The sequence below is a fragment of the Prinia subflava genome, chromosome 9 (genome assembly GCF_021018805.1).
Source record: "Prinia subflava isolate CZ2003 ecotype Zambia chromosome 9, Cam_Psub_1.2, whole genome shotgun sequence".
NCBI classification, from domain to species: Eukaryota; Metazoa; Chordata; class Aves; order Passeriformes; family Cisticolidae; genus Prinia; species Prinia subflava.
Window position 1 is genome coordinate 28,175,160 of NC_086255.1, and position 22,662 is coordinate 28,197,821.

At 43.7% G+C, this 22,662-nt stretch overlaps 1 protein-coding gene across 1 annotated transcript in view; it reads left to right on the plus strand.

The window, feature by feature from the left end:
- The first annotated feature begins 1,209 nt into the window (after window positions 1-1,209).
- The window catches only part of PHYHIPL (phytanoyl-CoA 2-hydroxylase interacting protein like), a 124,277-nt gene continuing 102,824 nt past the window's right edge, over window positions 1,210-22,662 (plus strand). The window contains exon 1 of the mRNA XM_063406066.1: window positions 1,210-1,228. The gene's annotated coding sequence lies outside the window, so the exon portion shown is untranslated. The remainder of the gene's footprint in view (window positions 1,229-22,662) is intronic.

A 22,662-nucleotide genomic window follows, 5' to 3' on the forward strand; every position in this document is an offset into this window, starting at 1 on the left:
ATGGGGTTTCTCTTCTCTTGCTGGAGGTTTTTGCACCACTGTAAACCCATTCTCCACTTTTTCCATGGTCTGGTTAGCTGGTTTACCTTCCCTCTCACTATTTACAGGGTAATCCATCGCTATCCCAGCCCCAAGTCTCACAGGACAGGGTTTGTCACTGGGCTTTGGGTGTCTCACAGGACACTGTTGGGTACAGGGTTTGTCACTGGGCTTTGGGTGTCTCAGGGGACACTCTTTGGTACAGGGTTTATTGCTGGGCTTTGGGTGTCTCACAGGACACTGTTGGGTACAGGGTTTATTGCAGGGATTGGGGTATCTCACTGGACACTGTTGGGTGCAGGGTTTATTGCTGGGGTTGCTATGATGCCACCAAGCTCTGGCCACATGTCCAGTGCCCACCTCAGCAGGGCCGGGCCACACTGGGTGACAACCTGTGGGTGGTGACCAGGATGGGGACATCCCTTATTGTGTACAGGAGGAACGGGTTCCACCTGGGAAAAATCAGCTTCATTTCTTGGCAATTAAAATACATTTGGGTGGTGAGAAACAAAGGGAAATGAGCCCTTTTGCCCCCTGTTTCTGCCCCTCAGCCGCCCCTTGCCCCCGCTCTGGTGCCCAGCAGTGTTTTCCCGCCTCAGCCCCTGAGGGCTCAGAGGGCCGCAGGAACCGGCCAGAACCGGCCAGAACCGGCCGTGACCCGCCTGAGGCAGCCCTGCGCTCCCCTCACGCAGACCCTCGGCGCCACTGCCGCCCCAGGGACCTGCTGCTGCCCCAAATCCCACCTTGGCCTGCCCGAGGGTGCTGGGAAGCGGCCCTGGACAGCTCGGACACAGAGGACAGTGCCAGTGGTCAGGGAGTCACCTTCAGCCACAGGGACAGCACCTGGGGCTGCCCCTCCCCTCACACCTGCGGGAGCTGAGCGCACACAGGTGAGGATGTCCCTGCTGCCATTTGGGAGACAAGGCGCACCTGGAGGGGCTTCTGGGCAGCTACCCGGGTCTAGTGATGCCAATTAGCTAATTTGGTGATGAGTTTCCCCCACCCCCTTCCTTCGCTGGGCAGGACGGGGTTCCTCAGCACTGTGGTTTGGGGTTGTGGGCAGTGTGGGAAGCAGCTGCCTCCATTGCCACAAGCTGCTGCCTGAGTCACCCGGAAAAGGAGAATGCTGGCCCTGGTGAGCAAAGCAAAGCAAAGCAGGAGGAGCAGTGCACTCAGAGCACCCACAAAGGTAAGTCCTCTCCTAAAATTGTGTCGAAGAAACAGGCTGATTATGTGTGTCATCGGGCAGCATGGTCCCTCTGAGCTGGCTCTGGTATCAGTGATGAGGTGTTTCATATCGGGGGTTTGGGTCTGCTGTTCCTCAGCAATTTGTTGTCTCTGTGCTTGGTCATCCTGAAAGCCTTTAGTGTGTGACCAGAAAAGGACTGTAGAGGATATTTAAGTCACCAAATGCTTGATTTTCCATATTTTAAGATGTTTCTTTGTAGCCAGGTGTATTTTGAATTGCATATGTGGCCTCATCCAGGGCTTGGCTTGTCAGTGTGAGTGCAATTTCATGAAATCCAAGAGCACCTTGAGGAGGGTTCCCTGCACTGCTCCATGCTCAATCTCCGGCTCTGGGTGCTGCCTGGGCAGAGGCAGGGTGTGTTTGTGTAGGATATTCTGTGGTTTGAAATTGCATTCCAGTGCAATAACTTGTGTGATGAATTCAGGGCTTGGCTTTGGGAGAGAATCATGTGTTATTCACACGGGTCAAAAGTCATCCAAATCATAGTTTAAAAATGTTTTTTTAAGAAATAAGCTGTTGAAGGTATTTAGTTATTTGCTAGCTGTATAAATCTGACCTTGTATCTTTACCCCTTAATCTTTACTGATTTGCTATCTTGGTGTGAATACAAAAGCCATTAAAAAAAGAAGTCATTATTCAAATTGACACCATTTAAAAAGCCTGATAAAGGAATTGCTTTCTGTGTAGTCACCGATGTTTTTGTGGGGGATGCGAGGAAAGGCGATGGCAGATGGCAGAAGTTTCCAGCAGCACGCGGTGTGAGATGCGAGCCGAGCTTCCCCCGCTGCGGCAGCAGATGGAGGGACGGGCACGGAGGGGGCTCCGCTCTAGCCCGCTGCTGCCACGGCCGGGAGCGCCGGGCGGGCAGAGCCGAGCGAGCCGAGGGACAGGGGACAAATGCCAAGGCAGGGGATGCCACAGGCACCGCAAATATGTAGCGAAACTCCTAATGATGCTTCGAGGTTTTCTTCTCTCTAGACCTGTTATGGCTTTTTCCCAGGCAAGAGATCAGAATTGTGGCTTTCCCCAGACCTGTGCCTGCGTGCAAACACGCAGAGGTGGCATTTCTGTGTTTTGTAAACCGCTGCACAACATTTGCAATCTTCACAGCCTGGTTTTTTTCTGAGACAAAAGAAACTTAAATATAGGAGAGCACATCTTTCAGTTAACTGCTGTCACCTGCACTTGCCCCGTCAAGTGTTTATAATAATGCTTAATTATGCTGGAAAAGGAAGCCGCTGCTTTCGGTTACAACTTAGATTTTTCAGAGTTGGTAGAAAGCTTTATGAAAGCTTTTAGGTTAGTTATTATTTTACACCATGCATTCTGTTTTCTTGCAAGCTATTTTCATCCAACCCATCCAAAATGATAAGATTTTACTGTTCTTTTCATGTGGTCTCTGTAGAAATGATACTTGAAATTGCCATTCCAATGGTGAGATTAGCATGTGCAAATCTTTGCTTTTTAGGTCTGTGTTGATGAGGTTGTTTTTGTTAGGGCTTCACATTTGCTCTGGTATGGTGCAGTGAGAACTGCACTTCCACTGTACAGCTGGACTGCTCTATGGGGAGCTAAAAACCTCCTGGAGTTAAAGAGGAGTATCAGGAGAGTTGCAGCTCACATTTAGGTCAGACATAATTAAAGAAACCTCCATGACTGTCACTGATTAATCATAAAGTGAAAGATTTTTTTCTTGCTTTGTGTGTGAAGCTACAGTATGTTATAGTTGCACTTGGTGGGTTGGTACAACACACTCAGATCTAGCTGAAGCTTTGTCTGATGACAGTGACCTGTGAATTGTATTTCTAAATTTGTCACTGAGCTTTCAGGTAGCCAGGGGCAACTTCTGGACTCTTCAGGAGTCTTGAATAAAGCTGTATTTTATGAGAGTCTGGAAACCTGCTGGTAACAGCCTCACAAACAACATCCTTTGGCCGAAATGATAAACTTCATTAGGTCACTATAACTCCACACACTAAAGAATTTTAAATGTACTTTTACAAGACCACATAAAAACATCACATGCCTACAGGCTCTACAACTAGTAAGGACTGAGGAAAACCATCCAGTGCTTATTAAACTTTCTTTCATCTTCTGAATTAGGTAGCTGAAGTAGGTCAGTGTTGTTGACTATTACTATCTTACTTTTTAACCAAAGAGAAGTTAAACATTTTCACAGTTCAGGAATTTCTATACTGAATAACTGCATTTTCTATGGCTTGCAAAATTTCAGTACCAGCTGCTTTGTTTTTTGTATTTGAGCACTTGATTTCTGGAACTTCGGGAAGGCAGGTAAAAGACTTGCGATGAGGTTAGGGAGCTCATGACTAATGTTTTGTTTCTGTGAATGTTGTATTGAGTTCTAAATAACTTTAGCTTTGGTCACAGGGAGAAATCACAGGGAGTTGTTTGTGTTCTGAGTATATTTATCCCTGCTCTTCTCAGTGGTGAATATTGAATCGAGTGTGGTACTGGAGATGAGAGATTTCCTGCATCTCCTGTTGTTTGTACAAAAGCTCAGGGTAGATTAAGTGCGGTGATAAAAGCTGGTTGTGAGAGTTAATAAAGGTGTGTGGGGCCTTTGTTTTTGTTATGCCTTAAACCACTGAAAGGTGTTGTTTGCATGCATGTGTGAATGTGGGATTTTAATGCAAGTTTCTACTATGTGATACTTTTTGATTTGTTTTAAATTTAAAGGATTAGCAGATTGTTCATCTTTAGAACACCTGAATTTGCAAACAGGGAGATCTTCCTGACAATACATGAGAAATGTATCTGTGCTCCCGAGCAATACAAAGGAGAGGGATAAAACATTTGTAATTGCAATATACTGCACAAATATGAACTATTTTATTTGAATTCATTTTAATTTTAGTACATACATGGTATAGACTAAAAAAATCAACTTTGTAAAGCCCTGCTTGGTGGAAGCAGGCAGTGGCACACCTGGGAACAGCTGCACTTGGGTAGGTCAGGGCCCAGCTGGTCCAGGACTGTGCTGCCAAGGGCCATGAATATCCCCTAGGATTTCCTCTTGGCTTCAGCAGATTACTCAGAGGCTTCCACACAACAGGATCAGCTTTCATTTTGATAGTTATGTCAAGAACATGGAAAATGATCCATTTTTTGATTTTCTAAATGTCTTTATTCTGAGTGCATGTGAGGTGAACACAGTCTGCATGCCTGCCTGGGGCAGTCCAATGACCTTTTTTGGGTGTCCATCCCTCTCTGCTGTTTTGCAGGCAGGGGCAAATGTCCATTGCTGTTGCAACCCTGATGGAGCTTCTTCAAACTCTGGGCTTAGTGAGGCATGGGGTCTGTGGTCTGGGGGTGTTTGTGGGGAGCTTTTCTCTTCTTCTGTTTAAAAATGTTAACCCCATTTGTTGTTCTCCCCTAGTATTGCCTGAGTAAAATACAAGGGTGAATGTGGTACGTGGGAGGCAATGTTATCTACGTGTTCCTGTGCTGCCCACGCAGTAAAAAAGAGATGAAACGCTTCAGTGGCTCAGGCCGGGCTCCTGCCTGGATGACACAAGTTGTAACAGCTTATGCATGAGTGATACTTTTGTGGTACAGTGCTGAGAAAATGATGAGGTTTTCCTTTTTTGTCTGTTTGGATTATTTTTTAATAAGAAAAGTGTTGGGTTTGTTATTGAACACTACAAGATTGCTTTAAAGTTCTCAGAGAAATCTCCAGAGCTTCCCCTTCCCAAAAAATGCTGCGCTTGATTTACTGTTGACCCCTGCAGGATGAAGTCATCAGGAGAAAGTTCTTGTTTTCTTGTATCTTTTTTCCTACACAGCCTTGTTGCTTTATTAAATTCACCAGTATAGACATGTGTTTTAAGTCTGATGACTTGTATTACATTAGGAAATCCTCCCACAGCACAGACCTTTCTTAACATTGTTTGTTGACTTACGGGAACAAGATCATTCCTGTTCCTGGGCTGACATTTGTGTGTGGCAGCCACATGCTCTGGGAGACAGGGACAGCTTGGTCCCTTTCCTGTTTGCAAAGTACCAACAACAACAAAACAACAGTGCTGTTGTCTGAGAGGGGTCTTTCTATGCTCAAATGCGTGGTGAGGCAGCTCTGAAGAGGCAGCACTTGTGTTAAAAAGAGGTGTTTGCAGCTGGGAGGCTCCTGAGAGCCTTGCACGCAAGCGTTTGGGGGTGGGCGGCACGTCTGTATCCATCAGCCTGCCTGAGAGACTCAGAGCAGGAGCATCCGACTGAAAATCAAACAGGCACACACTCCCTGTCATCCTAATCTGCATCCACCAAAAAAGAAGGGAAAAACTTGGGCGGGAGGAGTATTTGGCGTCTCCCCAAGGAATGCAATAATCCCAAATGTGGTGTGAGAGCATTTCACGATCGCACACTGGCACTCGCTCCCGCTGGTTGCTGCCAGTTTCCCTCCCACGCGTGCTCAGTCTCGGAGGTAATGTGAGTCTGGATGCTGGACAGTTAATCAACTGCAGGGAAATTAACATTTTGGAGACCGTTCTTCTGTTGCGAGGTGCTTGGTGTTTAATAAAACACAGCATGCTGCCACGTATTGCATACTTGCAGGACCCTGCTGGCTGCCTGCTCTGTTGGCTTTTGGTTTTGGCTGGGGTTTAGCATTTCTCTGTGTTGAATTTCTCCTGTTGCCACTGCTGAGGGGAGGAGGGGCTGTGCCTTACCGGTGAAGGCAGCTGAAGTCTGGCCCTGCCTGCTCTGGGTTTTCTCCAGGGCTACAAGCCCCCAACAGAGCAGCATCCCATTGTCCCCTGGTACTTGAGAGCAACTGGGAGAAAGGCTGGCCGTGTGGAGGCATGGTGGGCAGAGGATGCTGAAGAGGTTGCCCCATCAGCTAAGAGTGCTCAGGTGTTTCTTACGATGCTGTCTGTGCCAGTGGGAGGTCCTGACGGGCTTTGCTAACAGGTGTGGAGCCAGCATTCCTCCTGTGGCAGACTCCAACCTTGACAACAAGGATCGCTGCATGGGGAGGGCTCCCAAAAAGGGCCTGACCTCAGTGGCAGGGCCATTCCCATGAGGGCAGAGCAGTGGACAAACACAGACCAGCTGTGGAGAAGAGAGGAAAGGAGCTCTGCATGCCAATCTAGCACCTCAGGCTGCCTGCACCCAACAGCAGTCAGAACCCTGGCAACCTGTGTAAAAGCCAACCCATCCCTAAAAAACCTTGGAGTCACTCTTTTGTTATGACAAAATACATAAGAAATATTCACTCTGAAAAATAACTCCATTAAGATTCATGTGCAGTGTTTTGCCCTTTGCTGCCTAGAGTCTGGGTAACAGTTGTGGTGTCTCCTTCCAGCACGAGTGATTTAGGGAGTGGTGTGTAAGTGATGTATGTAAATTCCATATCAGCAGTTAGGGGCCTTTGGGCTGTGTTGTTGCCCAGCATGGCCCAATACAGGGACCCGGTGCTCTGGCCCAGCTCACATGTTTGGCTCTGGAAAGGCTCTGTTTTCTCTATCCCACTGGCCAAAACATGTGTACAGCTGTCCTAATTTTCTCCCTTGAGCTTTAGCTTTAGTTCACTTTATAGTTTAAGTAACTGTATGGAAAGTGATAAAGAGTAGAATGCATGTCCTGTGATATAATATCTGAAAAAAGCTGCAAGTGATACACCCTGACTCTTACGGAGGATTTTTCATGTTGGCTTTGCTGAGATAGAAATCTCAATTACTTTACCTTTTTCTAAGTCATTTAAATACTCTTGTGTTTCAGCCACATGTCATTTGAAAAATGTACCAATAATTTTATTTGCTCATTTACAGCTTCTTACAGGGTTTGGCAGCTCTGCCAGCCTTCCTTAACTTGGACTTTGATCTCTGTCTTGGTAAAACACATGGAAATATATAATGGACTGAAATTGCTCTTGTGGAAAGGTTTTGGTTTTGTTGTTGGTTTGATTGGGTTTGTGGTTTTTGTTTTGTTTTGTGTTTTGTTTTTTGTGGGGTTTTTTCTTTTTTTTTTTTTTTTTTTTTTTTTTTTTTTTTTTTTTTTTTTTTGGTTTTTCTTGTGGTTTTTTTTTTTCTGTGTAATGATTTTAGGAACCTAAGAAGAAAGCATTGACGTAGTATATAAAATCATTGACCTTCACTTTCGGAAGAGTTCCTTCTGTGCACTCTGGGCAGCAAATGGGGAAGTTCCTGCCAGCCCAAAGAGGTGGTGGATGCTGAGCAGTTGGGGCAGTGTGGGCAGTGCCTTGTGCTCTGGGGTTATGCTCTCAGAGCAGAAAAGGAAGCCATAGTTTGGAAAACAGCAGAGTTGTGTGGCCAGGAGAGGAATGCAGCATTAGGCTGGTCCAGAAACAACTGAGGTAAGGATTTAGAGGGGTAATTTTGCAAAAGGAAATCGCTCTCCTCCCACCCGTCACACACAGACAGAGGTGAGGAGGGGGGATATTTTGTACTGACACGGCAACAGCGTTGTCTGGAGAGCAGCAGAGACTTTGTCACTGTTTCAAAATAAACACAGGGCTTTGGACACGGGAGAAAAACCAGCAGCTCCTCGAGAACACATTGAGCACTGCCATCAGCAGAGCTGCACTCTCTCACCACAGCAAGAGCAAAGCTTTTCCCCATTTCAGTGAGCGCTGTGAAGAGTAGCTCTGGTTTCTGGCATTGGTTTGCTGGCCTGGCAAGAGAGGAACCTCTGGAGTTGGAGCTGCTGCCCATGTGGGTCTCTTCAGCCCCTGGGGGCCACTTGCCTTTCCAGACAAAAGCATCATGATGCTTTTGAGGAAGGACAGCACATGACCTCTTGCTCCTACGCTCTAGAAGTAAAACCACTATGAAGTCTGTATGGTTATTTCCACCTCTAAGGAACAAATGGAAAACATGAGTGGGAAAATTTTGACCTTTTCTCGACCATGAAACTGGTCCCAGTATGCATCTGCTCTTGTTAGGGAGCCAATTCAATTTAAACTCTAATGCTTTGTTCTATTAGGGTTTATTTTGTCTTAATATTTGTATTAGGTGCCTCTCTCAAGTGCTGTCAGTAAAGCAGATGATTTTGCAGCCAGCTGAGAGATACAGGATCATGAGAGTGTTCCTATCAGCTCAGCAGGGCTGCTCCTGCCTTGGTAAAATGCTCTGTCATGCTACTCCTTATTAGAGCTGGTCTGTGACAGCTTTCCTGGTGTTGCGTGCTGAGATTTGTTGATGTTTGGCCTTTCTCAAAGCAGGGCTTCTTTCTGAGTCCACCTGCTACTTTACTTAGTGCAAAAATGTAAATTTTGCACTGTGGCTCCCCTGTGCTTGAGCTCTCTGCCCCTATTCTTCAGCAGACCAGGACTGGCCAGGGTCTGTTAGACTATTGATTTTCTTTGTTTTTAAATTATTTTTCCATCACAAGACTGCAGGCACGGCGTTGCTTGGTATTGATTTCTGACAGCGTCACAAAGGATGTGGAGGTGTTGTGTTTGCTGGGCCAGCTGGGCCCCTGCCCTGCAGAGCTGCACATCTGTGACCCCCTCATGCCCGAGGGAAAGCACAGGCAGAAAGGCAGCACCCACTGAGGAGCTGATAAAAACATGCCCTTGAATTTATCTGTGAGGTTCTCTTGACCTCTAACTGCAGAAACTTGGAGTTTCCAGAATCTGACAAAACATTTACCATTTCTCAGTCTGCTCCAAAAAAAATGAACTCCTGCCTCAGTCGTCATTAGTGGCTGCATTTGTTCAGCACCTAAAGACAAAGCAGAAATGAATGGCACATCATAATGCAGGTTGTTTTCAAAGAACCTGACTCCACTGTCTTGGGTATCCAAAGGTCTGTTCTCCTTTATTTTATCCCATCTAAAATTATCCCTGATAATTTTATCCCATCTATCTAAAACTGTAGTCACACTCCCAATATTTGTCTGGCTGAATAACTTCTAATGGGGCTGGGACCCTTGCAGCCAGGACTGCTGCTCAGGCTACAGTGCTGTGTACTTCTGCTGTCCACATTTTCACTGGGGATAACCACGGCTTGAGACAGCATTTGATCTACGTCTGGACATGAAATTCAGTATTTCAGTGCTTTTTTTGCAGCCTATTGACATGCATAGGGCACAACATTGATGGGGGATTTTAACTGACTCGGAGTGGAGAAAATCTGAGAGCTCTGAGCTCTCTGAAATGTTCTCAACTCTAGCTGTATCCTAGGGCTGTAAATCTAAGTCACAGTTCACTGATAGTGCAGCAGCAAGGGCCATAACCTGCAGGCTATTTAGCTTAGAGCCAGTGACAGAGGGGCAGGCAAGAGCTTGCTAGTGGCTTTTGTGTTCCCAGAAAATCCAAAGTTTTGGTCTTAGGATGACATGTGGTGGGAAGCTAATGTCAAAAGGAAAATACTTTCCCTGCTGTTTTTCTCTCCTCCTTTCCTTATGCCCCTCCTGTGTGCCTTCCAAGCTGATGTGTTGCAGAAGTGCAGGGCAGAGTTTTGGTTACAGGACGTGGGTGTTTTGTTAAAGCACAGAGGCTGCCAAGGGACCACACGGCTGTGGTTCACCTGGGGGAAGGGCAAATCTTCCAGTGCTCCTTAAATCCTCTGGTGCAGTGTTTACCAGCAGTTTTTACCCTACCAGCATTTACAGGTTGAGGAAACATTAAAATCTGGCACCAATCCAAGCATTTATTGAAATCCTTTGAGCAAAAGTTAAATATGTTCTTAAATCCCTATTGCAACTATTCAAGGTACCCATATAATAAAAGACAAATTACCAAGTTCCAAGGAACATCCACGTGTATGAAAAGGCCTCCATCTCATGTATTTTTAATATATCTCATGCCATTTATACCACTCTTTTCCCTGCCTTCCTGGTGGCCTTCTGACAGGGTGAGGTTACCTGAAAATAGATGAGATAAAGTGTGCAACTAATATAAGGATATAAGGACAGTTTGGGGTTTTTTTCTTTGTAAAGAAGGAATTAAAAAAAAAAAAAAATCTGCTCTCAGCTCTTCTGCTTAGGTGTGAAATTTGCCAGACAACTTTCAAACCATGTAGACACTTAATTCCCAGGAAGAAGTGGGATTTGTCTCCATAGTAATGAACTCACTTTTTTTAGAAGATGTTGGTGATAAAAGATAAGAGGGTTTTCTCATCCAAGCCTGCATTTCCTTTGCTTTATCATCTTTAATATAGAGGCAACAAAATAAATTTTAATGTAATAAATTAGTGCATTTAATAAGCTAACAAAGGTTTTATATTTAAAAAACTCCATCCAAATAAATCCCAAAAAAATGAAAATAAACCGCCCCCAGTAAATCCAAGAATTGAGGCTTGAGGGTTTTTTTTCTTTCATCTCAGTTTGAGCTTCCTGATGTTCATTCCCAAAATTGTTTGGCCAGTACATGTTTGGAGAATGACAATTTGAGTGAACCATTGATATGAAATTTCAGCAATCAAGTGTGTTACCGCTATTTACAAAATTATTTTGAACTAGCAGATATTGCAGAGATGTGAGTGGTGGCTTGTGGGTTTTGGCCTTTTTAATGGAGACTTTTCAAACGGGCATGAATGCAAACATGTATTGTTCTGAAACATAAGTGAAACAAAACTTGGCAATTTGGGCACATAGAATCTTTTCTCTGCTTAAAATCTGCATCAAGTGTCACTTCATGAGCTGGGCATGGACTCTTACTAGGCAGATTTTTTCCTGAGGAGCAATATCACAAGATATTTGTGTTTGTCTTTCAGTCTGAGCCCCTTAGATAAACAGCAGCTTGATTAATTGTAACTCCTTGTTCCTTGCACAACCGTTTTAAAGATTTAAGGGCCTGTAAAGGCACAGAAAGTTCTGATGGGTTTTTTCACCTATACAATAAGGACATGAGGAACTTAAATCCAGTTGCACATACCTCAGTGGTGAGTTTTGAGAGATGCACTTGCTGCAGGTGCATTTCCTGAGCTTTCCACCTTAGCCCTGAGCAGCACCAGCAGCTCCTGAGCAGACAGGAACTTACTAGCAACTAAATTGACTTGCTTATAAAGCAAACATGCTTTGGAGCCCCTGCATCCGATGTGACAGCACTGTAACTGTGTCACAGGGCCTGAGCTGTGCTCCAGGACTGAGTGCAGACCCATTGCTGAGACAAGGGTGGTGGTGTTCGTGAAGGCTCAGAGCAAATTTGAAGCCTGAGATCTTTTTAACTTGAGATTTTGGTGAATTGTGCACTGCAGTAATGTGCTAATCTCACGGCTTCTGAAAACATTTACTGTTAACAATGAAAACATGTTGGTCTTCCAGAAACTGTGTCAAGGGTGGATCTAATTCCCTGTTATCAGCCAGGACAGTTTTATTGTCATTCATAATAGAGCTGAGAGTGCAAAACACTGTGTTTCATCAGGACTTTGGTATTAGTCTCTTTAGTGCACTTTGCTTCCCTTGAAATACTCTGAATAATTGAAATTGTATGAGTCTTGCAAAAATGAAAGAGAAAAATAACTACACCAAAAATCTGTGTGAATATTGTATAAACATTTTCATGCACAAATATTACTTCTGATCTATTTGGTTTTTATCCAGTTTCCCCCATATGTTGGACCTGGTGCCACATTCCTGCATGCACTAGGAATGAATTATATCCCAAGGATAAGGAATAAGCTATTTACAGATGTCTTAATAGCAATTGTTTCTCAGTTTTCATGAAAACCCATTAGAAGTATATTGTTAATAAAAGTTTGAAACACTCCAAAGGCTTCCATACAGTATTTAAACATTCAGAGAGATAAGTGAGTGAAATTAATCTTGTCATCAAAGCCAAACTTGCCAAGTTACAATTCTCTCAGTGGAGGGAGTTGATTGCCACAGCGTTGGTGACTGCCATGGCTCTGGTGTGGAGGCAGACAGGGAGGCTTTGCCTTCCTCCTCCTCACTGGTGAGGCTGTTGGGGAAAACCCTCCCAGGAGGGTGAGCTTGGCTTTTGTGATTGTCTCCTCAGGCAGCCATGGAGATCTAGGAAGCTTTGCAGCCCAGTCAGCTGACATGCTGCCTTTCCTGAAATATGGAAGCATTCCCTTTCCCTGAAATATGGAGACTGAAATATGGAGGCTGGCCCAAAGTGCTCAGTGGCTGTGGACTCTGTGGGGAGGGCACAGCACTGCTCTGCTTGGGAGGCTGCAGTGCTCCTGACTCGTGGTTTCCACCAAAGGGTTCATCCAGATGAGGATGGAAAGTCCAATAGGCAGCTCAATTGGGGCTGCAGTTCCTACCACGCTGCCAGTGGGCTGTGAGTTGGTGTCAAAGGCTTTGGAGCACAGGCTGGGAACACAAAACCCATCATCAAGAGCAGAATTGTGTAAGTTCTTCATCCAGGAGAAACCTTTGTGTTAAATGTATAATAAAGCCCTAAAGCTCTAATAAAGTTTAGGCCAGCATGAGCCTTTCTCATTACCATAGGAAATGCAGTTTAAAGTTGAGAGGGACAAACATAGTCTTCATTTCTCATTTATCTGTTTCTGTATTTCCCCACTTTCTTCTAGCTAGTGTCCCAAAATTATGAAAATATTTTTCCCACCTTCACTTTCTGCTGTGACTGCAAAACAAACATTCTGCAACTTTGAAAGGAAAACCCATTTTCAAGGACTTCCCAATCTGTACCCAGCTCAGGCACAGACTCGGCTGCAGCTCAGCAATAACCAGCCTCCAGATGTTTGGGGCTGGTACTAACAGCCGAGTTCACTCATTTGCTCTCCAATTATTTGCCTTTTGGCTGCTGGGTGGTTTTGACAGACAGCTGAGTACTGGCAGCTGAGAACTGACTGTGAGGACAGTGACAGCTGCGTGGGCTCAGACTCAGACCTGTTTGTCACAAATATGTATGCACGTGCTGCTAGGGAAGGTGTTGGATCTTGCACACATGCAGCAGGAAATATCAGGCACATCAGCTGGTCACTGTGGACACAGAAATCCTTAAAATGAGGCAACTGTAGCTGCCCATTTCTGAGTTACTTGGCTACAGCATCCCCTGTGCACTGCTGCGTAATTTGCTCTTTGGTGTCACAGCCAGATTGTCTTTGCTGCCACTGTTTTTGAAGACTGACAGAATTCCAGCCAGATTCCCTGTTTCCTCGACACAGTAGTGCAGGAAATGTCCCACACAAACCTTGCTTCATTAGCTCTGCCATCTCGAGGTCTTTGTCTCATTTTCAGCAGCTCCTTGGGTATTTAGCACCATGTCTACTTGAAAATGGAAGCTTCTCCAAACTTGGCTTTTCAGTCCCTTACGCAGAGTCTGAAGGACCTACTTGTTCTGTCAAAGCTCTAGTGGATGCTAGGAGGACTCTGGTTTATGATTATACCTTTTTTTTTTTTTTTTTTTTTTTTTTTTTTTTTTTTTTTTTTTTTTTTTTTTTTTCCTGAAGCACTGTGGTCTGCTTTGTATCAATTTAACTGCATTTCAGAGCAAGCCAACTTAATTAATGGTTTCCCTCAGGATCTCTAACAGCAGTGTATCAGATTTCTTACTGAAATCCATAAACATTAAATTATCTCCAATTCATTTCTTCAGTCTGTAACTTTTCCAATTTCTTTAAAAACCAGAATCAACCTTGTTTGCCAGTATTTTCATTTAATATTTAATGAGCATATGTTGTTTTATTGTAAAGACATGAGTCACCTTGACCTTGTTTTCAATTAGCATTTCATGCTCAGATCTGAAGTTGCCACATCATCTGTTGAAAATCCACTTTTCATAAGAGACTTTGGAAATCTTAATTTCAAATTGCCAAAGAACTAGTTTTTCTCCTCCCTTGCAGACAGCCCTTTGTCAAGGAGCCTACCAGGCAGAGAAGGGTTGCCCTTAGACTCCTTAAAAATAATGATTTACTGCTGAAAAACATTCCACACCAATTTCCCTCTCTGCTGTTGCTATGCCAGCAGTTTCCTAGATCAGAGAGGCCTCACCTTCTCTCTTATTTTTAACTCTGCTCTGAAGACATCCAATATTTGATTGTTTCCACTTCTGCCTGTGGTAGCTGTGCTGCTGAGATGGAGGGGAGAGGCAAAGGCCAGTGGTGAGGGTCATATTGAGAGCCACATCCTGGTGCCAAGGGTGCTCTCACAGAGGCAATCAGGGTGTGACCAACTGCAGAGCCAAACCAGGCAGCAAAGGGGATACAGAGTGAAAAGGCAGCATAGGGAGCAAAGTTTAGGTCTCCAAAGGAAGTGGGACAGCATTTGGAGTAACTGTTTGCAAGATGGGCTTCACTTCAGCCAAGCCTGGCTGGCTGTGGTTACTCTGATGGCAGTATACTCCTCCAAGGCTTGGATGTCTTCCTTTTTCAAACTGGAAAAGCTATTGTGCATGGAAGACTTCAAAAATCTAAGTGACACATCACAAGAAGTCAAAATAATGAAAATCCTCTAATCCCAGGATTTAAAATGATAGAATATAATAAGTTTGTGAGGGAATAGCAAATTCTATTACAAGTAAATAGCTCCTGTCAATCACAGCATGCAAAACCAGACAAGAAACAAATCCTGCATGTATAAACAAACAAAAAAAGGGCATGACAAGAAATGCCTAGTTTGAGTCAGAATATAGAAATAAAGTTACATCAAAAGCTTGGTAGTAGTGGAGTGCTGTAGTAAAAAGACACAAATCATACAGGCATAGCAGCTCACACCATGAGAGGGTAAACTTCTTATGTTTTTTTAAGGTGGTGTCAAGAACAAAACCACCTTCTTCATATAGTGTCTTTGGATGTGTAAAGTTACTGTAAGGACTTCAGCACGTGTTTACATCAATAATAAACTTTTGTAAGATGAGATGATTCTGTTTCAGATTTTTTTTCATTTGGCTGTATTTTTGAGGGATTTATAAACACAAATAGAAAAAAAGGGAGGAACAAATGGCCAGTCTCCACATGGGAATATGATCTCCATTGAGAGTGCAGAGCAATCCACTGTTTAGTGAACTCACAGCTATGTGGGAAAACAGGTGACTGGTGAGGGACAGCATTTGCTGGAGGTGTCAAGTCATTTGGGACAGTTCAGGCAGATGTTACTCAGGGTTATTCAGAATACTAGAACTATGATTGTTACAATCCTGAGCAGCTGTATAAGAAAAGGGCAAGGGATAAAAACTGAATTTGAAATTGCATAGCAGTAGGAAACAGCTCCAGCCATGCTAACCCAGGGATGGGCTCCAAATGAGCTATTGCCTTTTTAGGAAGGAGTTGGTCATTACAGAAACTTCTTTGAAAATGTCTTTTCAGTGCCACTAATGAAGATATTCAATGATATTTTCTTCCCTGATGACCACTAGATGGGGTTTCCTTATAAAACGTCTGTTGTTTCAAGTAAATTATCTTATTAATGCTATCGTGTAAAGTAAATGAAGTGCATCTTCCATCCCTCGATCCTTGGGCATTTGGAAGTGTGTGCTTGTTAATTTTTAAATTGCAATTGGCTTGATTTGGCTTCAGCCTGGTTTCTAATGTAAAGGTTTTGCTCTGAATTTTCTCAAAAGCTTTCTGTTGGTATTTTCTTTTAATCTGCTTGTATATAATTTTCTTACTGTCAGAAACCTTCACTTCCTCTACATCAGGAATTTACACAATTTAATTCAATGGAGATCCTGCACTGGTGAAGATTTTATCCAGTTGAGATGATCTCTGGTTTGCAAACTTGGTGGTATTTGTAAATTTTCTTGAAAGAATTTATCATTTTGTTTTATACACACACTAGTTATCTACAGTAGATATTCTCAGTTGCTTCTGTTTGCTCTTGACATTAATAGGCTTGCATTCAGTTTGAGAATTACACCTGGAAGAGTTATTTAACAAGAGCAATAAATGGATTTCATAAAAGTTTAATTTCTGAAGGATTAGTTCATTAAGAACTTTCATTCAGAGATTGACTGCACAGTGCTTAAAATGAAGTTTTCTTAAATAATCAGAAAAAGGCCTTGTGATATAAAAACCTCTTGACATCTCCCTTGTGAGTTAACCCATTTATTTATTTAAAAAATAAATTAGTTTTTGCAGTGTTGTAATACGGGCATGAATATTTAAATTATGTTTGGATTCCTGAGCAGAGCAGAAGCAAGAAACTCTTCTGCAATAGCATTCACCAAATCGAGGATTGTATAGGAAAACAATCAAGCCATGGTAAATCTGTTTTCCTCTTCTGGATCATTACATGCACAGAAACACCTTCCCAACCACTCCCCTCCCACACAAACTCAGCTTTCCTAACCCAAGTGCTGGCAAGGTGAAATTTATCTGCTCAAGGAGCTGCTTTTGGGATCTGTGCCCAAGTGCAGCTGACCAGGTGCCCAAGAAGTGGGGCCACCGCAGTAGAGGAAGCACGAGGGAGCAGATTGTTTGCTTTATGAAATTTAATCATCAAAATGAACTGCAAAACAGCTTCTCATGATTGAACGAAGGGTCTACCTGCATATAGAAGGACTCATGCATTTCATATAGAAATGTTACAAAACACGCAAACTTTTCCTTCTTACTGATCAGTTACTCATTCTGCAGATTGCTTTCCTGCAAATTTGTTCACTCTGTTGAACACACAGATGCATTTGCTATTCTGTGCTGAGCTGATCCACATGTACAAAACCCTCAGAGGGTTTTTTGTTGGAGTTGCTTTTCATTATTTTTTTCTGATAGTATATGCAGAAGGATGGAAAGAAATAAGTCATTTATTGTTTTGTTTGAAGTAGTCACTTAGGAATAAGAAGATTATTCTTTTTCTTCTCTCTGAAAGTGTAATAGCTGACCTTTAAGAAAATGGGCTTATTGTTCTGACAAGATATTGAGGCCCATTTTTAAAGAAAATATTTTTTCAAAGCTTCTCATTGTTAAATGAGAAAATATAAATTCTTTCATTCCTTATCATTACTTATGGTGTACTGCTGAAATCATAAACAAGAATTTAAGTGGAAAAAAGATTAATATCTTCTTCTCCATTCCTCTCCTCTTCGCCCCCACCATCCCCTCCAAGTCTGGTACAACTATGAATTACACTTGTATGTAATACATTTTAAAAACGACTGTTTCTTGATTGCACTGGAGCTCAGGCAAAGTTTGACATCCAGAATACAAATACAGCCTTATCACTGTAAGTTAATTGCTAATTCTTGAACCTAAGATGTGGAATGGTTCCAACTGTCACAAATATTTTATTCAATATCTTTTAAATTGGAGTTCCTTCCCTGAGTGAGAACTACATTGGTTCAGCTGAATTACAGACAGTTCCCTGGGAGGATAAGCTCACTACCTTGCAGCAATTTATTTCTTTCAATTAAGAAACTAATATATTGTCCTATTTTTTCATCCTCTGAAAATATCTCAGGAGTATCTTCTGTTAAGTGAGAGCTAATCCTAGCTGGTATCAACTCTCTCTCCCCATCACTCCGATGGGAAGATTATTGTAATGTATTGCCTTGCTCTCAAATAGGTATCAATTATGAAGATCTTAAATGGGATTGAATAGGAGACTTTAGACTTTCATGCACCTTCCTCCCGCTGGGATATGCCCAAAAACTTCCCCATTGTCATCTCCAGAAAAGATAGCAAGGGAAGTAAATGCCTTTCCGCATGCATTGGTTATACCAACAGAGGGTTTTGTAGATAATGGGTCTGTAACTCCATTAGGAAGATCCCTGTTTTGCCAAGCCTGGAGAAGGATGCACTTCAGCAACTGAAATACTCATTTTAGCCTCTCTGAGAAAGGCTCCGAATGAGCCACCTCTCTTTCTACCCCTGGACTCTTAGTCTGCAGGACAAGCACAGATCATCCTGGTGAATGGGGAAACCATCATGATAAATATTTTATTTCCTGAATGCTCCCTCCTCTGGTACCAATACAACATTGATTCTTTGCTGTTCCTGTGGCCTGTGACTTCTGACTCCATGGTCTGTAGTGCACAGAAGTCTCACAAAGAGGGTGTGTGATTTCTCCTTGTGCCTGAAAAGTGCCTAAGGGATTTGAGGCAGCAGGCTATCAACTAAGCATGAGTTTATCTGCCTTGAGACCTGCACAGCCCATCTCATTTCAGGCTCCTACCCAACCTATCTTTTGTTTGTTTTATCTACTCACAGAGCCAACCCCATCATTTGATGGTGCCACCCTTTCAAGTTGGCTGACCTGTGTATATTTTTTACTTACATGTGTGTATATAAGTATGCATTAGTTTTGAGTAAGCTAATGCAACTGTGAGAATTTTCACTTGTTGATGGTTTTTTTAATATATTTTTATTGGCAGAGTTTGAAACCATTTGAAATACAGCCAAGTTGGCTTGTCCTCTGTGAGGAACAGGGGGAGGAATTGGCGTCTGCCAAATGGAAAAGGATAAAACTGGTGTAATGATATGTTGCAATCACGCTGCAAAACCTACCACAGTAAATTACTGCTGTAACAACCTCCTTCCTGTTGTGAAAGGCTCCAACCAGGCTTTCTTGTGTCGTCCTGACATTTCAGTTCTTGAGGGAAAGTTATCTCTGCACCCCTTAGCACTGAGTGACTGCCACGCTTTTTGAGGACAAGATGAAAAGCAGACATGGAGGCCAGGAGGGGCAAGTGCCTGATCTGGGTCTGGATGAAGGTCAGAACATAAGCACCATCAGTCTGTAGTGGCTAACCCTTGGTGTTATGGGCAGGGCTTCTTCTGGCACATTGGCCTTTACTGTGTACAGTCTTTTCTTCCCTGCCTGTTTGCTGGCAGCTGTGTCAGTGTTTGTGGGCTACACGAGGTTTTCACGGCATCACCTCCACAGCTCTCTGCCCTGTGCCTGCAGCCGTGGTTTGGTCGTGCTCGGTGGCCCAGGGGGAGTGTTGCCCTCTGATGTGGCCTGTGGGAAATGAGCTGCAGCTCCTGATCCTCTCTGTCCCAGATGCGTTTCCTCTCCACAGACATTGCACTGTGTTTGGCACACAGTTGTGTTTTGTTAACACTAAATAAAAGAGTGGAAAGGGAGAGAGCCAGACAACTGAATTACTGTCCTGGTTTCAGAGTGATCCTCCAACAGGGAGGGGAGAAGGTGACAACCTCAGTGTGGGAAAGTTTTCAGGCTGCTCTCTAAGTTGTTTATGTTCTGTGGAGAGAGTGGTTTGGGTCTTCTGAATCCAACTGCATATTTGAGAAAAAATTATTCATCGGCTGAGGGGAAGGAGGAAAAAGCCTCCTTCTTTAGGGGAAAGCAATGGGACCTTGGTGGTTTCAGAGGTGTAAGGTGATGGCCCTTTGATGGCATTTTCTAGGAAAGCATCATACAGAAAACTTCATCTGCCAGCTAGCACTAAAACAAGAAAACACGGAGAGGAACTCAGAGCTGCCTTGTCCCAGGAATGTATAAACCACCTGGTGTGATCCATATTGTCAGACTAGTCACAGGGGGACATCTCCTCCCAGAGGTTTCACCTCCTGCTTGTGAGATAGATGGTGAGTGTTGAGAATTCTGGGAATTATACAAAGAACCTGTGAGTCTCTAAAAACTAAATGGAATGGAATCTCCCTTTTCTCAAATCACTTTCCAGCCTGGCAAATGACAGGGCTCCCAGCATCCTGTGCTTTTCCAGGTGCTGCTTTGACTGGCCTTGGATTTTTCACAGCTGAGCTTGCTGTGCTGGCTCCCTTGGATATGAATGAACTACTAATTTCTTTTCTGTGGTGTGTACGCAATTATATTTTCTGAAATAAAGACAAACTAAAAAAAAACAACAGCCTTGCCCCACCCCAACTCCCATCATTACCTTCCTGTACTTGAAGTTCACAGCAAATGCTTGTTCTCCCCAAGTTCCCAACCTCTGCTGCTTCCAGTAATAATAAAACCTGAAAAGGCTTGTCTTGTCCTCTTTACAGCTACAACAAAATGGATGTAGATTTAGCTGTGCTTTTCCCTTCAGCTATCTGGCAGTGCTCCCTTTCTTTCTCTCCAAGTCCTCCCTGTGAGGAATGAGCACAGCTGATTGTGGGGATAAGGATCAGCTCAGGGGAGCATGTGCTAGCCAGGGAAATTTTTTCCCTTTGATGCCCATTGCTCCCCACCTCTGATGTCTCATGTGCGTTTCACATTCTCCAAGCCCAGAATCATCTGAAGTCACAGGCCAGAAGCAGCTTCTCTTCTTGGGCTGTGCAGACCAGATCACCTCTAGGGGATTTTCCCTTGTTAATGTTGCCAGCAAAATATTTTGCGTGGCTTGTTGAAGAATCAAACTATTTCCCAGCTATGGCCTGTTTGGAAGGTTGTTAGGAATAAATGCTGTCTGTTACATTGAAGCGAGTGGACAAGAAAAGCCCCAAATAAAAGCTCTGAATAGACAGGATCCATTTGGCCAATTTATTTCCTTTCCTTTTCTCTTGTGATTTTTAGCTAGACTTTCTCTCCTAAAATGAAATCTGATCTTTATGGGAATATCTCATTCTCTATAAAGCTATGATTTTTCTATTCATGAGCAGACAGAGCACTACATATAAACTGCATGAGCAGATAAGTTGAAATATGTTTAAAAGTGGATTTTTTTATATAACAGAAGTGGGTGTATCTCATTCTTTCATGCGCTGGACCTTCTCTATGGAAAATCCATTTAAAAAATGGGAAATAAGAAACCATTTCTCTGCTGCTGATGTAAAATGACAGAGAGGAGGAAGTTTATGAATTATAATGAGTTAAGCAAAAACACCTTCCTGGCTACTCTTTCTAAAAAAAAAACTGAACAAGTCAGGAATCCTGCATAGAGCTGGGATTGGTTTGGGCACAGACACAGTCCAGTTTTGGCATCAAGGGAGTTTGGTTGTCTTGCTTGTGATACTAAACTCTCTTGGCCATAAGAGCCTTTAATCATTAATGTCACAGAGTAGTCATCTCCACTTGTGGTTGGGTAACTACTCAAAGTGGAAAACAAAGGGAATGGAGTGTGATTTAGGGTTAGACAGGAAAGGGATGTCAGGTCTCCAGCACAGGGTTTAGTTTCCTGCTGTGAGGCTCAGACACAGGGAAAAGGTGAGTGGCTGGAGGCAAGCAGGAGCCAGGGCTGGGGTCTCATTGTGTGGGGCTGTGCCATAAGGGAAGAATTTTCCTTCTGCAATAGTGACAGAAGTCAGCGTCTGCCTTTCATTGAGGGAATGTGTTAGGAGCACATGAGAGTGGCCTTTACCACCCTCTATCTTTGTGGTGTTTGGAGAAGCAAGAGAAGTGTCTGGGCACTGCTGCCCCCACAGCACCCAAGATGGGGGTTGATTTTTCTCTTGCCCCATCCTTCATTCCTCAAAAACCTCTGAGAATTCCAACTGGCAGCGAAGGAGAAGGGGCAGCAGTGCCTGGCCTACCATCCTGCATTGCTTTAAACCCATCACAGTGAGGAGAATCACAGCAATGAATGGCCCATGTAAACCTGTAATACACAGCAGCTGGATGGTGCCTCGCCAAAGGGATTTCGTTTATTATTTCTGTGTGTTGCTCCAGTAACACTGGCTGTCAGACCCTATACCCAGTGAATGAGAATTTGAGCTCTAGGAAACAGTTTTGTTGCTCTCGCAGCTAATGGCTTGTCAAAGTTTCCAAGGTAATTCTGATATTTTGTCAGACCAGTTTCCTGATTATGTTAAAATGCATTGGACTAAGTCCTGCATCAGCCTAAGGAATATACGTCTTTATCCATCCTTTAGGGCATACTTTGCTTGTTTATTTTGTCTGTTCTTTAAATTTTTGTCATTTGGGGTTTTTTAAGCAGGTCTGCAGCCTGCTGTGGGGTTTATCTCTGGTTTTCTGCTGCCTTTTTAGCTTGGATGAATGAGCACTCAGCTGGGTGATGTCCCTGCCAGATGCTACTCCTCCATCAGCTGCAAGAGCAAAAGTGGCTTTCTTACTCTGCTGGACCACTAGATGGGGGAATTGCATTTGCATTTTTGGGTTGCAAAATGGGTCCTGGCAGCTGAGCTGGAGCTTTAGATGTAATGAAGCATACCAAGTCTGTTATCTGCAAGAGATGTGTGATGATGGCTCAAGGCTTTGCCCCTCTCTTCTGCAACACCACCACATCTCCTCTGCAGGGAGTCAGGCTCTGCTGAGCCCTGCTGGGGCCCCCGGTGCCTTTGGGGAGGTAATTTATAAAGCTGACCTTTAAAGATGTTCCCTCTTTGAAAGGTTTCTGTGGAGTGGGGCTGGCAGGTGCCTGTCCCACTGCCGAGCCCTGCATGCACCTCAGAGCTTCACATGGGAAACTGGGAGAGGGCATAAATATTTCAACAAATTTCTGAACAGGGAGCTCCTGAGGCCAAGAAACCACCTGGGCATCCAAGAGCTCACGTCAGGTTCAAGGCAGGAACAAGAAACACAAGACAACTTGTGCTCAGGGTCTCCTCTTGCTTTCAGTACTTTGCAGCTGCTAGGCCACTGACTTTTTCATGATGAAAGCATTT